This window comes from Equus caballus, chromosome 20 (genome assembly GCF_041296265.1).
Source record: "Equus caballus isolate H_3958 breed thoroughbred chromosome 20, TB-T2T, whole genome shotgun sequence".
Taxonomy (NCBI): domain Eukaryota; kingdom Metazoa; phylum Chordata; class Mammalia; order Perissodactyla; family Equidae; genus Equus; species Equus caballus.
The window spans coordinates 15239748-15257283 of NC_091703.1; the positions used below are offsets into that span (position 1 = coordinate 15239748).

Consider the following 17536-nt stretch of genomic DNA (forward strand, 5'->3'; position numbering starts at 1 on the left):
CTCAAATACTGTAGAGAAGAGAAGCCTGGAAGCCTGCAGGCTGGCTGTGGGCTCTTCAACTGGAACCTTCTCAGGGAAAAACACGCCCTCGTTCTCTCTGGGATGCGACTTTGCCAAAGGCAGCAGAATGGCCCACAGAGACCCCGGAGGTTCCTTCCACTCTACGTTCAATGGACGTCAATGAATATCCAGTAAGAACAGTGAAAGGATATCCAAGTGATTACGTACTTGAGTAAAAGGAACAAAATGAAATTCAGAGCACGAGAAATTTCAATATGCTCTGGTCTTTGAAAAAACAATGGCAAAACATTCAGGAGTACCAAATGACTCTCTTCTGTTTCCGCTACATTAAAAGAGGATGGTATTTTTATTTTATGATTACCTTTCGTATTGTTCTATCACGACTGTAAACACTTTCAGGACACAACACTGAGTTACTGAGATGAACAAAGCATGTTAGCTGGTAATATGGAAGAGTGAGTATATTTTCGATGGTTCTTCACTAGGGATGATAAATAACATGGCACGAACACTGCAACGTACACCAGCCCCTCCCCACTGCCGCCATCCTAAGCTGATCCCTCGGCAGACATTGCTAATTGCTCACTACACTCTTTCTAAACCTAACCCAGTACCCAGGGCCTTGCATTCAAGGCTGCTGGGTTTATGACTCCAGGAGGCACCAGTTGTACTGAACTCTATGGCAATGCACCCCCTCCCCCCCAGAGCAGTGATAAAATGCAGCAGCCTTGCACGTGCATAGGGCATAGTAGGCACAAAAGAAAAACTGTTGAATGAACCCAGATACAACCTCTGAATCCTTCTCGACATAGCAATCCAAGCAGCCCCTACACATTGATTTGATTTGGCCTGTAAGACGAACCTATTTGCTATTCCTGCTTTGAGGAAATACAGAAAGAGGCTGCCAACACAGAACATATTTAACCATCTTTGCACAAGTGTGTGTTGGGTACATGCATAATGTGTATGCAAATACAGTTTGCTTAGAACATGCAATTCTCTCCCCTCCCTCTCACCCACTCCCTCTCTAAATACACGATTTCGTGAAAACCACACCTGTGACTGCTTATTGGAGTGGGAAGGGGTCCAACTTATGTTCTCAAATTTATAACACTTGCCTGTGAATTTCTAAACCGTGGTTCCTGTATAAACCACAGTGCCTGGCAGAAAGGTACAAAATATTTATGTCTGGGCCTAGCCACGTTTTCATTGGCTTCCCCAACCTGAGTTGATGACGCCTGTGTTTGTGGACATTGCTCTTTTCTTTCTCCCTCCCAGGTTGGCTTCTTACCTGTCCCTCCTCACTGCCCCATCTCCTTAGACTGAGAGAAGAACGAGATGGGATCCATACTAAAGTAGCTACTGGCAAATTCTGTTATTTGGTAACATTTCCCTGAAAATCAATGGAAAAAGTAGCACAGGAAAGGAAGGCAGGGTTTGCACATTTTATTTTCGTCTTCCAGGATCCATCAGTGTCGCTCAGCTTCATGACAGGGCAGGAGATGCACTGTTTTACTTGCCATGACACATTTGGGGAGGCTGTTGACATCCTGGTATAAAGACAATTTCACAATAGACATCCTTTCAATCCTTGTCCCCATTTCTGAAAAAGAGCACTAATTTAGAAGTGTTCAGCTCCTAATCAATCCCGTGGGAAACAATCTCACCTTCACATTTATGATTCCCTTCACACACTACTCAGAAACCTGTGGACTTAGTGGAAAATGTCCCTAAACAATTTCATTCCATTATTGTCAGAAGCTTAATTTACAGTTTTGACAATGCAATTGTCCATCCCTGAGTCTGTGGCCTCTTTTGCTAAAGAACAGAAAGTAAACTTCTAATTTTGGCCAAAAAGTAAACAACAGCAGGCAATAGTTGAGGGAAAGAAAAATATTTGGATAAACTATGGTTTGATCCAGTTAGGACTGTGGCATTGGATTGTTATTAAAAGAGCCTCAACTGGATAAAATTTGGCCCCAGATTTTGTGGTGAGGTTAGGACTATCCTACGGGAAATGCAAAGCACTCTTCATTTCTTACAGTTTTTGGAAAATATGATAGGAAACAAATTTAAAGTCCTTTAAACACTACTGGAGTTGACAGGATTTCTTCTGGTGAAAGACTGTGTAAAAGCAAGAACTTAAGGTTTCCCGTCAGTTCAGACAATCTTCAGTAGCCGTTGATAATGTGAGTTAAATTAATCAAAATGGGAAAAAAGCTAATGACCCACTTGGGAACAAAAATATCTCCTTAATGAAAGAAATGGAGTTAAGAAATTTATAGAACATTGGTTGATGTGCCCTTTGGAAATTACAAATTTGCAAAATCCCCTTATGTAGTTAGAAGTTGGAGTCAAATTATCTCCAAATCTGACCCTGGAGATGTGATACGAAGGCGCATGTTAGAAGATCCGAAATCTCGCTCACTCTTTGAAGGAGGGCTGGCTTTCGCTGCCCGTGAGCAGCTGGAGCTAAAGGCTGGATAGGGTCTGAGTCCATGCTGGGTTGGTTTTCTCACAGTTTTTGTTAAGGCATGTTGAGTGTTGGCTTCCCTTCTCTCCAGTGTTCAGACATTGGGCTCTGGGGAGCAGTAATCCTCTAGTCAGGCTTTCTGAGAAGGTTCACGTCCAAGGAAAATATGAATTTTCCCAGCCAATTTGATAGACAATTGGTCTGGGTAGAGCGCTCATTTTACCAAGGGATAGAAATGAAGCTGAGTGTTACAATACCGTCTGCGAGGGGAGAGGGAGAGAATTCAAGCTGCGACCAAGAGACCAAGAGGCAGGCCGCCTTCCCGTAAGCAGGGGACCAGGAAACTGCCTTCAAAGGGAGGGATGGGCAGCTGAGCAAGGCTCTCATCACACCTGTCCACCAACTTTATCACCAGCCATTCAAGGATTCGGGAGTTACGGCAGGTGGCACGGTCAGTCTGTGAGAGTCAGCCCTGCTCTTTCCCATCCCTCCTGAATCCCCAGCATCCAGGGAGCACAGTAGGCTCACGATACTGGGTCTTGCTGAATGTTGGAAAGCGCACAGGTTCTGGTAAGCACAGCCCCTGCCTCACCATTGATAAGTGGAGAGTCCCTGGGTCCATTACTTAAACTTGCAAAACTTCAATTTTTTTCTCTTCCATAGAATAGGATTATAACACCTACCTCATAGGGCTGTTTTAAGGACTAAACAACCCAAACAGGTAAAATGCCTATCACAGTCTCTCAATGAAAGTTCATTACTTTCACTATTATACATTAAGTGAATGATTAATAATAATAAAATGACTCTGTACTATGTGCTTGGTGCTGTCATCAGTGTTTAGAGGCAGATACTGTTACTTTCCTCATTGAATGAATGGAGAAATGGAGGTCCAGAGACAAAGAGGAATTGAGAGGGACCATGACAGGGACCGTGGCTAAAAGAGAAACTAGATATTCTGTGGTTGCCAGAGGAGGCCAAGGAGAAGACGCTGGCCACGGGGCTTTCTCCTTGAAGGATCCAGGCTCTGTCTCGGTCTCGGCCAGCCAGCCATCACGAATCCCAGGACTGTGCAGAGTTGGAATCCAATGGGCTGCCTGAAGCTGGTGCTAACCAAGAATTTATGGAGGATTTTATTGCTATTTCCAACTGAGAACTTTTCTTCAATCATTTATGGAAAACATAAGAACCAGTGGGAATCGAATAGGATAAAACAAGGTCGGAACCACTCTTCCATATGCTGCGCACAGCTGTTTTTGGCTTAAGCAGTGGGAGCAAGAAAGGAGGAGATTCATTTGCTATTTGGGTCAGAAACAGCACCGTAAAATCTCTCCTACATAATTCATCTTGTCCCAAATAGAATGTAAGGTCAAATTTCAGACCCTCAACCTTTTAGTCCGTGTTCTTTTTTTATCTCATGGGACTGGGATGAAAAATAGTAAGGATTCTATTCCATAAAGGAAAAGAAATCTCTCTCTGGGGTGGTGGATATCGCAATTCCAGAAACAAAATGGAATGCACCGAGGGCTCCCTTACGTGCCAAAATGCAGACGGCTCCTTCCTCTGACTCCAGTTCATAAAGCCAGTGGCGTCTTAGCCCTGGGAACAAAGAGAAAAGTGAGAACAATCTTAATCTGAATATGCATAACTCATGTACATGCTGAAAGTTTTTGAAAATAAGTTGATGGCCATCCTTTGAACTTATAATGCTCCCTTCACCCAAGGGGTTTTGGAAGAGTTTGAGAAGATCCATCCAGCCAGGTCTTCCCTCTTCATGACCCACAGATAGGACCTTCTCTGGGACACAGTCCAGAGAAGGCATATGTCCATGCCACTTCAGCTGTCTCCAAGAATCCACAAGAGCGTGACTTTCATTGCCAGCAATAGAACATTCTTACACTGCAATCCACGTGTGACTGCACACAGGGTCACATATGGGGGTTGATAGCAGGTTGGACAATCACGCGTTTGGCCTTCTCATGTGCTGGCCCTAACACAAACCCCATTGCTCCTTTTGGGGCTATACCCTGGAATGGCCCAGAGAGAGAGCTGAGGCCTGCTGCCTGAAGCATGATGTGGCGGTGGTGTGGGTAGGAAGGGGAAGCAGGCACTGTCTCCTGGTAGGAAGCTGTGCTGGCTGATCCCAGGGCCCTGGCCTCCTGAAAGCGTGGAGAAATCCTGGGTTTGTCCTCTGACCGTCATCATGCCTAAGGGTCTAAAAGAGAGGCCAGGGAGACAGGAGAATGATTATTTAAAGGATGCAAGCATTTGCTTTTAAAGTGGTGGGGGAGGGGAGAATTAAAATGACCTTGGGTGTGCTCCTGGGAAAGAGTTTAGGGAGTGACCCTGAACAGAAAGGAGGCTTTTAGGGGCAGATGGAAGACTATTAGATCTTCTTGTTCTTTTTGGGAATTCTTGCGAGTTATCAAAAAAGAGATGCTGAAGGAGAAAAAGCAAGAGCGGGAGAAGTCTGAGCTAGAAAGGGAAATGAGTCATCTCATTAGTAGAGTAGTTCTCAACCTTGAACATGCATTAGAATCAGGAGGAGGCAGGAAGGTGACTGTGAAGCGCGTTTTTCCAGGACCTATTAAGATTGAGGCAATAGGTCTGGGGCTGGATTTGGGAGTCTGCATTTTAAGCATTCACCCTTGTCATCGGGGTGTGGGAACCCAGCAGATCACACCTTGAGAAACACTAAATGAGAGGGGATGGCTTAGGAGCCAAGGGTGCAGATTCAGGAGTCCCAGGAAGATGGCTCGTAGGCACCCAGAATGACTGAGGGGAGATGTCGAGGGAGCAGCAGCTGCCACGGTGACGGGTCTGTGTCTTGCAAGCCCAGGTTACAGCGCTCTCCAGAAGCTGAAGAGTCCCAGGGTGGACACAGGACAGCGCGGAACGCATGGGAGGCTGGGGCGTGGAATGCATGAGAACGTTGCTTGGGGACTCCTTCCTCCCCCAGCGTGCAGATCATTTAATGGTTTGCAAATGATTTAACAGTCAGGGTTCCCAGGGTAACTGGTCTCCATTCCCACCACAGAGGAACTGTGCTGTCCAACAGCTAACGGGCAGGCAGCCCGCTGTACTCGGGTGTTCTGGCCGGACCCTTGCTGGAAGTGTCGCTGAAGCAATTACTGCTTAGGAACAAACTGTAGTTATTCATTATAATCCGAACAACAACTTAGGCCATGCCTAATTCTTTCTGTGGGCTGCCTTTTGCCGGCACAGCCCATTTCTAAACATCTCATTAGTCTCACGATAGTCTTTTTTTCTATATATTTTTCTTCCAAAGTCAGTTATATGTAAAAAAGGGCTATAGTGAGAAATATATTTATTTGTAGCCAAGGGGTGGCAACATTCAAGTTTTCTTTCTGGGTGCATTGCTTATTTCCCTTTTTCTACTTAAATATTATTATATTGAAGCGAGATTTGGCTTCTTTATCCAGGTAAAAATAGCTAAATAAAGCTAGATACACACTTAGAAACTCATAACTTCATACGTTTAAGTGTCAGAATAAAGTATAAGCTAAGTTGAATTCTTGAGTTTTACCACGGATAAAGTCCAGAAATACTATCAACGTTTACAAAAAAGCACCACAAATTGCCTCCGGGGAAAATGAAACCCTGTGATACAATAGATTAGGCTTATGATTTTATTTAACAGTTTAATCTTTACATACAAACAGAAAACTACCTGAATGCAAGCCGGCTTCCTAAAAACAAGAGAGGTGAATGCTGGAATAAGTGCCCTTAAAACGCCTCTGCTCATCACGCCGCATCTTTTTCCCACGTCCCATTTAGCCTTCCCTAACATCAAGCAGGGGGCTCTAAGTCACACAGCAGCTCCCAGCTCCTGCACTTCAATTGCTTCTGGAAGCACCGAGCCCCTGCCGTTGCTGCTGCAGATTTCGCTCTGGGCTGGGGAGAAAGTGGGGAGAAGTCATTTGCATCAAAAAACACTAGCTGTCTATTCCCATTAGAAAAAACACTTGGTGTTTTAGTGCAAATTATTTTAAAAGGGCAGATAACTTATGGATGCAGAAAGGGTAATCCACAAAGATGTATGCAGTTTTGTTCAGTTGGATGTCCTCGGGGCAAAAACATCAAGGATAACAAGTGTACTAAATATAAACAGACACAATCATAAAATATGACACCCGTGATTAAAATAGCCTTTCAAGGATCCTCTGCACTTAGGAGAGAAGCTGCCTTGTTAATATCGGGGGCCATCATTTCCTGGATTCAGAGGCAGGTTAAAACAATGCTATCTTTTCTTTCTTGGCTGTATTCTTAGAAGGCTGTGAAATTCTGGGGCTTTAATCAGACTAGCTGAGAATCACAGAGCTGGTCAGCAAGGGGATTAATTTCAGGGTTAGGAGCTCAGGCTCTGGAGGTGGACAGACAGGGTTTTGAATCCCGGGTCTGATATTTACAGACTGTCTTCACTGGAGTCAAGGGGGCTTCATCTGCAAATGGGAAATTGAGTTGTTGAGAGGATTAGCCGTGACAAAACAAAACCAGAGACCCAGAGGTAAAGTACTTAGCGTGCTGCGTGGCTCAGAAAAAAAGGTGTGTGTGTTTTCCTTCCCTTAGTGCCTGATTACAGAAAAGATTTGAGAGTGGAAAATCATCGGTATATGATGGGAAGAGATTTTTATGGTTTCAGAAAAGCTGCACCAAGATACGGGTAATTTTAGATAGTAAGAAAAGCGGGATCTCATAACTATCTAAGTTTGTGGATGGCACTGACGTAATAATTGTTCACTGCCAAGGCTCAAGTACATCTACTTCATTTATCTGAGAAGAACTGTTCACAACTATTGAGTACTGACTTGGTGCCAGGTGCCCTTCTAAGTGCTTTATACACATTGTTTCATTTACTGCTCACAGCTTCTTCATAACTAGCTATGATGTTATTCCCATTCCACAGGTCAGGAAACATAGGCACAGAGAAGTTAAGTAACTTGTCCAAGGTCACACAGCTGGGAAGTAGTGGAACCAGAATTTAAATTCAGGCACTTATTACAGAGTCTACCCTGTTAGCCATTGTGTTGTGTTTATTTATTTTTAAATCCCTCACAGCATCATAGACAGTGCTTTGCACCTAGTGGGCATCGAATATTAATTCAACGATTATTTAAAGGATGCAAGCATTTGCTTTTAAAGTGGAGGAGACTGAAAGGGTTAGCTTGTTTCTATCGGACTTTAGAAAAACAAAGTCCAGGAAACTGCCTAGCCAGAAGACAGATGGTATCTTATCAAAGACCAGTGGGATTTATGCAGCCCTGTGGGTGGTGAGCATGTGATTGCACACAAGGTTTGACTCTTCAATTCAGACCCTTAAAAATACTAGCAGCAAATGCAGGCTGATAAAGAATGTCCCTCAACACAGGACCTACAGAATGACCTGGAAGGTTAGGATCAATGTAACTGCTAAAAATCTTGTGACATTATGGTGGGTTAGTGGAAAGACCACAGGGTTTGGGTCTGACGAGACTTAAATCAGATACCTAACTCCATCTCTCAACAGCTCTGTGATCTTGGGTAGGTTATTTAGCCTCTCTGAGCCTTAGTTTGCCCAATTTGAAAAGGGGGGGGGGGTAACAAAAATAATACTTGCTCCCAGCTTTCTCACATGAGATCAAATACATGGGGCTATTGTGATAATAATAAAACACTGGAGAAACATGCATTATTAAGGTAACACTGGCTACTGTAATAGAAACCTCCCACATATCAGTGGTATAATGCAATAGACATTTTTCCCCAAAATGAGTCTTTCTAATCTTCAGATAACTCCACTCCATGTAGAAATTTAGAGACCCAAGCTCCATCATGTGGCTCCTGCATCTCCACAGGTTTGCTGTGGAAGGAGAAAGAGTGTGGAAGAACTCTTGTGGGAAGTTTTTACGCACCAGGAAGTGGCTCAGTCCATGGTCGCACCTAAGTGCAAGGGATGCTGGGAATTGTAGTCTAGCAATTTGTCCAGGTACAAAAGGAAGTGGCTTGGTGATCAGCTAGCAATTCCAACCCCCATCTTTTCACAAGGCTGAGAGTAAATGAGTTAAAGCATAGGAGAGGGCTTCGTTAATCATAAAACATGACAGAAATGTCATTATGGCTGATTGCTTATGTAGATGTCTAAACACAGAAAAGTTCCAAATGATGGATATTTAAAGTTCCCATCCATTTGTGTTTTTAAATATCAATACCAAGAACAGTTTGCTGAGGCACAAGGTATGTGGTCACCTCATGATAACTCATTGGGGAGCTGCTCGTATAGGCAGCTGAAAAATGCCTCCATGAAATAAAATATTTGCAAATCATACATCTGACAAGGGGTTAATATCCAAAATATATAAAGAACTCATAGAACTCAACAACAAAAAACCAAACAACCCAATCAAAAAATGGGCAGAGGATATGAACAGACATTTTCCAAAAGAAGATATACAGATGGTCAACAAGAACATGAAAAGATGTTCAACATCACTGATCACCAGGGAAATACAAATCAAAACTATGATGAGATATCACCATACACTCATTAGAATGGCTATAATTACCAAGACAAAAAATAACAAATATTGGAGAGGATGTGGAGAAAAGAAAACCCTCATACACTGCTGGTGGGAGTGCAAATTGGTGCAGCCACTATGGAAAGCAGTATGGAGATTTCTTAAAAAATTAAAAATAGAAATACCATATGAGACAGCTATCCCACAACTGGGTATTTATCCAAAGAACTTGAAATGAACAATTGAAAGAGACTCATGCACCTCTGTGTTCGTTGCAGCATTATTGACAACTGCCAAGACGTGGAAGCAACCCAAGTGCCCATCGACTGATGAATGGATAAAGAAGATATGCTGTATATACACAATGGAATACTACTCAGCCATAAAAAAGACAAAATCATCCCATTTGTAACATCATGGATGGACCTTGAGGGTATTATGTTAAGCGAAATAAGCCAGACAGAGAAAGCAAACACTGTATGATTTCACTCATATGTGGAGGATATACACATTCACAAAGAGAATATTTTAGTGGTTACCAGGGGGAAGGGGATTGAGGGTGCACAAAAGGGGTGAAAGGGCACATATATATGGTGACTGACAAATAATAATGTACAACTGAAATTTCACAATGTTATAAACTCATGACCTCAATAAAATAAAAATAAGTAAATAAAAATGCCTCCACGAGAGGACATTTAATCTTGAGAAAAGCTCACAAATCTCCAAGAACAATGGTCATTGACCACTGTGCAGCAGGCTCATCAGATAGAGAGGCCGGGAGAGAAATGGAAAGAAAAGAATAGCAAGGGTCAACCAATGATACGAATAGTTCTTTGCAAAAAAGCTGTTGCCTCCACTTCCCCTTCCATCTATGGTTGTCATAACCACGCCCTCTGAGGATGAGCGGACTCGCCATTCCTCCACGTGCTGTCAACAAGGATTTCTCAGTGAAGAAAAATTTCATCTATTTTTCATTTTGATTCTTTTTTGTTTGAACTATTTTTAAGGAAGCGAGTGTGCGTTGAATACCCCAATATTCCAGGAAAGAATTGAAAAATGACATATATTCATTTTGTTTCCATCACTAAATATTTTGGGTTTTCTTTTTAACCTGTTATCTTTGTTTTATGGTAAAACCAGATGTATCCAGTGGATGCAGGATGATGACAGATTTTTAATACACTCTTTGGTGGATTCAAATGATATGTGTATATTATATAGTTTTCTAAGACATACCCTTTTTAATTCCTCTATTTCTTACCATTCTTTATGTCCTATATTATGTGCCATTCTTTACTTGGTAAAACATCTTTTTTCAATTATTGTGCTTTTTGAAGCCCTTAGGTCTAAATTCTAGAAATAAAGTTGACATAGGCATAGATATCAGAAAGGCCTGCTGTGGCTCCTTAGTCTACTACAGTATGTCATCTTGTCACTGCTTCACTGCTTTATTTTTCTTCTTAGCCTAGTATGTATTTATGCTTTTACTGCCAGTCTGTACCTACTAGAAAATGAGCTCCATCAGGGCAGGGATTTAAATGTCTGTGTTCCCTGTAAGCCTGGTCCCTGGAGTGGTGCCTGGTACCCAGTAGATGTTCACTAATCTTGGCTAAATATATGCATCCATGAAAATTAGGTCTTGGGCATTCAGGATCAATGATCTTCTACTAGATATTTTTTCCTCTTAACATAGGGATTTTTGTGGTTTTAAAAAACAGAGGTATTCCTTGGAAAATCTACATTAAGACATTGGTCATTTTAGGTAGTGAGAGGAAAATGAAATCTTATAGCTATCTAAGTTTGTTGATGGCACTGGTACAATAATTGTTCATAACCGAAGCTTATGGACATCAGCTTCATTTATCCAAGAACAACAGTTGACAGCTATGGAGCACTTCGTTGGTGCCGGATGCCATTCCAAGTGCTTCACATGTGTTGTTTCATTTAATCCTGGCAACATCTTCATGAAGTAGTGTCCAGGAAAAATGATTTGGCTCTGCCTGGCCACCTCCATTTATGTTTGTAAGAATGAAGCTCAGGATGTCTCTACCCGTTAAATATGGGGCGTTACTCCCTGGTTTCCCTCCCTAGACTCAGCCGATTTAAGAGCCAGGCTGTCTTTCCATGTACGTTGGATAGAAAGAGGCATGGGAAACACAAGGGGGAAATGCACACGGGGCAAGTAGACGCACTAGCTTCCAAGGAATAAATAGTTCTCACAGGAAAAGGGCGCTGTGATCTTGAGTAGAGAGTGGGGAAAAAATTGGGAGAAAAATTTAAGGAATGGTCCCTGCTTTACTGTTAAAGTTTTCCTTTTATTTTCGTGGGCCAATAGATACATAGATATATAAATACATAGACAGACAACAAAACAGGATGAAAAACTTGCCATTTCTTAAAAAACTTACAAACAGTTCCTCTTAGAGAGAGATCTGCTTCTGGAGTTGCCTGTTTGGGTAGGCGGGATGCTGTAGAAATGGACAGAAGACAAGGATTCAGGGGAAGAGTTCACTGTTTGAGGGGAGGAGATAGTGAAGAGGAGAGAGAAGAGAAACTGGTCAAGATGGTTGGAACCAAGAGAGTGAGGGCCAGGAAGCCCCATGGGAGCTAAGGTAACCAGCCTTCAAGATGGCCCCCAACAAGCCCCACTTCCTGATATTCACACTTGGTATTCATACAATGTAACTGTCTCCTGCATTGTGCCAGAGTTGGTCTGTGTGACTAAATAGAAGGTGTCAGGAGTGATAATATGTTACTTCCAAGGTAGGTTATAAAAGACTGGTTTCTGTCTTGGACTTCGGAGTTCTCTCCCTCTCTTTCTTTTATTATCCACTCTTATGGAAGCCAGTTGCCACACTTTGGGCAGCTATGGAGAAGCCAAGCCCATGTGTGAAGGAGATGAACAGTCAATAAGGAACAGAGTCCTGCTCATAACTACCTGAGTGAAAGCAGATCCACCAGCCTCAGGCAAGACTTGAGATGATGGCGGCTCTGGCTGACATCTTGACTGCTACCTCATGAGAAACCCTCAGCCAGAACCACTCAGTTAAGTAGCCTAGATTTCTCTGGAAATAAATGTTTGCTCTTTTAAGTTGCTATGTGTGGGGTAATTTGTTATGCAGCAATAGCTAACTAATACAGTAGCAGAGAGGTCAAAGGGTCTGTTATGCATAGTGATGCCCATGGTTTAATGGAGTGTTCTTAGTGGAAAATGGACTCTGATCCACTCCTATCTCTAGACTCTGGGGCGCACTTTTTGTGCTTGGGCAACAAAGAGACTAGGAGAAAGAGACTTGAGTACCTTGAAGGACTTAGAACTCTGAGTTTTCCTCTGGGATGATTTAGATGGGCCTGAGGTGAGCTGAGGATAGTCTGCTATAACAGACTTGACAATAAATCTGGCTCAAATTGGCAAAGCGTCACAGTGTAAGGTGATATATTGATTAGGAGCATCTTTGTTGCAACCAACAGAAAACATAGGCAAACTGGCTTAAGCACAACAGGGCCTGATTGGCTGCTGTAACTGAAAGGTCCAGAGAGGGTAGGCTCATCTGAGACTGGATCCAGTGGCTCAACGGTGTTCCCTGGTTTAGTTCCCTCTGCTTGTCTGCCCTCCTCAGAGTCAGCATCACCCCAGCCTGGCCTCCATCATGATCACAAGATGGCTGCCAGCTGCATAAGAAGGTTGCGTGCTTCCTTGTTCACATCCAGCCAGGGAGCTTTTCTCTCCCAACCATCAAACAGAAGTCATATGCTTCACGTTGGCTAGGTGAGCTGATGTCATTTGTCCCGTTCTGAACCTGAGTCCTTTGGCCTGGCTGGTTGCCTCTCCCTATCCCACAAGGGCAGGGGACGGGGGTTATGCAGGTGGATTAGGACTGGAGCTGGGGGCAAGGTTAATAAGGGAGGAGAGGCAGAATGGAGGTTGGGGCTGAGGTCCAGAGAGGTCAACTGGCTTGCCCATTGCCAGATAGTGACTGAGCATTAGAACTAGGTTTTGACCCAAAGACTGTCTCACTCCCAACTCCATGCTTGTTTCCTCTTGTCTCATGGCTGACACCCAGTAAATGCTCAGAAATAAAAATGTACCTGGCACTGTGTTTTTCACATGTTAACTCATTCATTTTTCACGATAGTCCTTTGCAGTTGGTGTTGTCATTCCCATTTCTCTGATGAAGAAACTGGACTTCAGAATGTGCCAGGTTTCAAGGGAGACTGGCAGAGACTAGAGGAGCTCTGTCTGAACAGGCGGTTGAGTGGAATTCTGTGTGTAACCCTGCCGGCGCCTCTCCCTGGAGGGGAGCACTGAGCTGTGGGGTGGGGGGTGTTAGGTGTGAAGGGGGTGGTGGGAGCAACACTCAGGTTGGAATTTTCAAGCATTTGGGAAATATTTGAAAGCTATCCCTCACCTCAGAGCATTTCTCAGTCTTGGTCATCTCCCTGTAAGCCCTTATCACCACTGTTCCTCGAAGCCCCTCCCCCCTCACATACACACACACACACACACACACACACACACACACACACACTGCTCCTACTCTTAGCCTCAGGCACTAGTGTCGGGATTCCTTGCTGACTCCCACCTCTGGTTTCTCATCATGGTTTCTCCTTTCCCACTTGGAGAGAACACAGTCTTACAGGTTGTCCCTTGTTCTCCTGTCCCAGAAACAAGCACTTGTCCTTCTGAATAATTTCTGAACACTTTACTGTTAGCAATAATGAGATAGATTCTAGAAAGTTCCTGATTCACACAGATGGCATAGAGACAGCCAGCACTTCAGAAGAACACCCTAGCTTGGTAAGTCTCCTGATTCTTCCCCATGGGGGAAAGCTGGCCTCTGATGGGACCAAGTACCAGAAGACCAGGTGGGGCCTGGAATGCTGTGCAGGCAACCACGGCCACGGGTTGCGGGGCTGGGGTTAGAATCCTCTGGGAACAGTGTTGTTGTATCCTTCTCTCTTTTCCTTCTCAGCCTGTGTTACTGTTAGGGCCTTTCCAGGCTCCCCCCGGCTCCAGGATGAAGTGAGGCAGACTCTAGCTGATGGGAAGAACGCAGAAGAGTGGAGTCTGCAATCACGAGATGAGAAGACAGTCGACAGCTGGGCCGGAAGGGCATTTCTGAAGAAGCAGTGCTATATCTCCCTAATTTACAATTTATATATAAAGCTTGCTCAGATATAAAGAACATTCTCCTTTGAGCCTGTATGTCCATATATCAAATCATTACACGCCAACTTTGAACATTCTGATGCTGTATAACGCACACCATACGTGCCTCCTCTCTGTGTCTGGTCCAGTCTCATGACACTTTCTCTTGTGGGCTAAGAGGAGACCACAGGCCCTGGAATCAGAAGAACCTGCTGCGGTTTTCAGTTCCCAGCTTCAGTCAGTCACTTTATCTCCCAGAGCCTCAGTTTCCACATTTGTAAAACTCAGATAACAGTATCTCGCCTGGTTGTGATGAAGGTTAAGGAGGGTGATGTGTGTAAAAGCATGGAGAGTGTAAATTCTTACCTCCTTCGAAGTGTTGTTATCATAAACATATACAGTAATCCTGAGGTGCCAGGAGGAGAGAGGCAGCTAGAAAGAACTCTGAAGTTCCACGTGAACACAAAGTTTTCGGTGAATGTTAAGCAATTCCTCTTTTCCCTCTACGTTTTGACTGAGTACATGGATTTGCAGCATAAGCATAGAAAGACTATGAGTCCTGGTATTTTTAAGGGCTGTAGAAACAAAATGGGCTCTAGCCACCTTGACTCCAGCATTCAAATGGGGAGAAAAGGTTCTCTCTCAGATGTTCAAATCAGAAGCAAGTCCTAGATGGTGGCAGAATGTTCCCACCAGGCTGGAATATGAACAAAAAAGGATGACAAGGCCCTGCTGGTGGGTGGGTGAAGGGGATATTGTCTTTAACGTAAACCCTTCTCTTCCAGGCCCTCGGAACCCAGGGAAGGAGAATCATGAGCATTAACCGTAGGGGAAATGAGAATAAACATTGCATGTGAGTCATCCACACGCGCTCTCTGGACACCTCTTCCCTCCTCCCGAAAGCTCCTCTTTCCCTGTGCCTGGGATCCAGGGGGCTCCTACGTTCCCTTCAGAATTGTGAACATTTTCTTGGTTAGCCTCTTTGGCTGCAGCTGCTTCTGTTGCTGCTGCTAGATGGGCATTTCCAAGGGGTTGAGCTTTGCTGCTCCTCTCGGTCAACAGGGGCTCAAGAACCCCGCAAGCAGCCTCTATTGCTCCTGGGATGGAAGACGGGGCCCTTCTCACCAGAGGAATCATTCTTCATCGAACTCCTCGCAAGGGTACTCTCACTCTTGCTGCATTTTTCTTTTAAAGTATCTCTTCTCCTGATGGAAGTATTCCTGGCTGAATCAGAGGACAATAAATGAGTCTACCCAATGTCAAACCCAAAAGAATCCCGCTGCACCACTCTTCAGTGTGTGCTCCAGGATGAAACCAGGAACGTCTCCTTTTACCTGGAATCCACCCAGGGAGTTTCCTAGGAATGAGGCTGCAGCCGTTACCCCTGGCTCTTCTTTATGTCCTTGCTTCCAGGGTCTCTGGCTCAGCCTCCTATCCCAAGTCCGCTTACCACTCCTCCCGGGAGATCCAGTGTTCTCATGTGGAAAGGAATCCTACTTTTGTTCATGAGCGTTGGACAAAGATTGCATTTTAAAGCTGGAAGGAATCTTAGAAAGATATCATTTAATTTTGCTCCCTTACTTTCCACAGATCTGGAGAGGTGAAGTAATTTGTCTGTAAGTTCACATCTAGTTAAGGCAGAGCTGGAATCAATTCTCAGTCTCCTAGCGTCTAAGTCAGAGTTCTTTCCACTAGAATATTCACTCATTCCTCAGGAGGGATTCCCCAAATGATAATTATCACCTCAGGGAGCTGATAGGGGTTCATATAATATATATGTGGTCAGCAAAATGTGGGACAGTTTTAAAGCCACTAAAAATAGATCGGAAGGGAAGTACATCTTTATCTGCAAAATTGAATTTATGGGAGGAAGTGTAATTTATATCCACAATACAGATTCAAGATTAATCTAATATAAACAAGTAATGGAGAATTAACTCTTTCACTTTGTTCTTGAGAATATGCATAACTGCTTCCTCTTTCTTGAAGATAGATAAGACTATTTTTTATTGTTTCTGACAGCTCCAGTATTTTCAAGACAAAATGTGCAGTTCCTTGAGATTGACATTCCTCACCTGATTATTGGCTATTTAACCCATTAAATACATGCTAACAATTTGTGTACTTTAAAAAAATTTTATTTCTCTCTCATGTACTTTTTTCTGGTCTTGGGATAAGTGCTTTAACCCAAGAGGTCCTAAGGGGAAGGAAGCCCCGGTGGACCCCGCGAGATGGCGAGCTTTTCAAGAGCAGGGATGGTGTGCAACCCATCTCTGGATCATCATTGTCCCTCCCTGCATAAATTGCTATTTTTTGTTTTAAACATTGTGCAACCAAAACATTCTCCAAGCTCTGTAGAGATGCTACTTGTGTCATCGGGATAATTTCATTCTGGGGACTCTGAGCCTTTGATTACTCAGCATGTGGGTCCTAAGTAGTGTTTCATCCGATGGAACATGTGGACATTTGCAGGTGTCCATGCAGGAGCAGTGGCCCCAGGTGCGGGGCAAGCAGAAACCAGATTGGGCTGCCCCATCCTCTGTTCTGGACACCCAGCTTGCTGAGAAGGAGGGTTCTGCTGCTATTTCTTAGCTATCCTCAGCTATGGACATGGCGTGGTGTTGACTGGACAGCCATGGGGAGATTTCAAAGCCAGGCTTGGTCTCAGGGGTGTGTGAGAAGTGACAGGAGGATCTTGGGCAGGCATCATTGGGTTTCCCTTGTCACTCCCACCTAGATCTTTTCTGGGTAGCTGTTGCCTTGTGGATTCTGAATGCTAGGGCATGGTCACTAGCCAAAAGTCTAGTCTCCTGCTCAGTCCTCCTAGGGGGGGCCATGCCGTTCCCTGAAGTACCTCCTTCTCCCCAGGTAGATGTTTCCACCATCTTCTGCTTCAGCCGCCCCGATGGATGACTCTCCTTAAAATTAGAGAGTAGTTACCAATATAGGGGTATTGGCAATGAGGAGCTCTGAGGGAGTCAAAGTGAAAATCTGATATATGGAAAAAAATAGGTGGGCTCCCCTTCCTGGATGAACTCTAAGTTGGTTCAGTAACGTGAAATTGTTGAGTGCAACTTGGGAGCTAGAGGAAAACTAGGTTCAAAAGCCAGATTTGCCACTTACTCATTGTGTGACCTTGGACAAGTTTCAAAACCTCTCTGAGCCCAGTTTTCTTATCTGAAAACGGGGGAAAATAATAACACATACATCACAGGGAGATTATGAGGAATAATTGATAAAGCATGCAAAGTGCTTGACTCAGCAAACATTAGCTATTATTATCGTCAAGCTTTGTGATATGGAATATGACCCAGTTCTGCTCCCTTCATTTTTCACATGAAAGAACTTGAGGGCCAGAGATGTGAATGTTACGTT

At 43.9% G+C, this 17536-nt stretch overlaps 1 long non-coding RNA gene across 1 annotated transcript; it reads left to right on the forward strand.

The window, feature by feature from the left end:
• The first annotated feature begins 6909 nt into the window (after positions 1 to 6909).
• On the forward strand, positions 6910 to 9809 carry LOC138919671 (uncharacterized). Its single transcript, XR_011430096.1, has 2 exons — positions 6910 to 7022; positions 9288 to 9809. It is a non-coding gene; the product is annotated as an uncharacterized lncRNA (long non-coding RNA).
• Positions 9810 to 17536: the final 7727 nt, after the last annotated feature.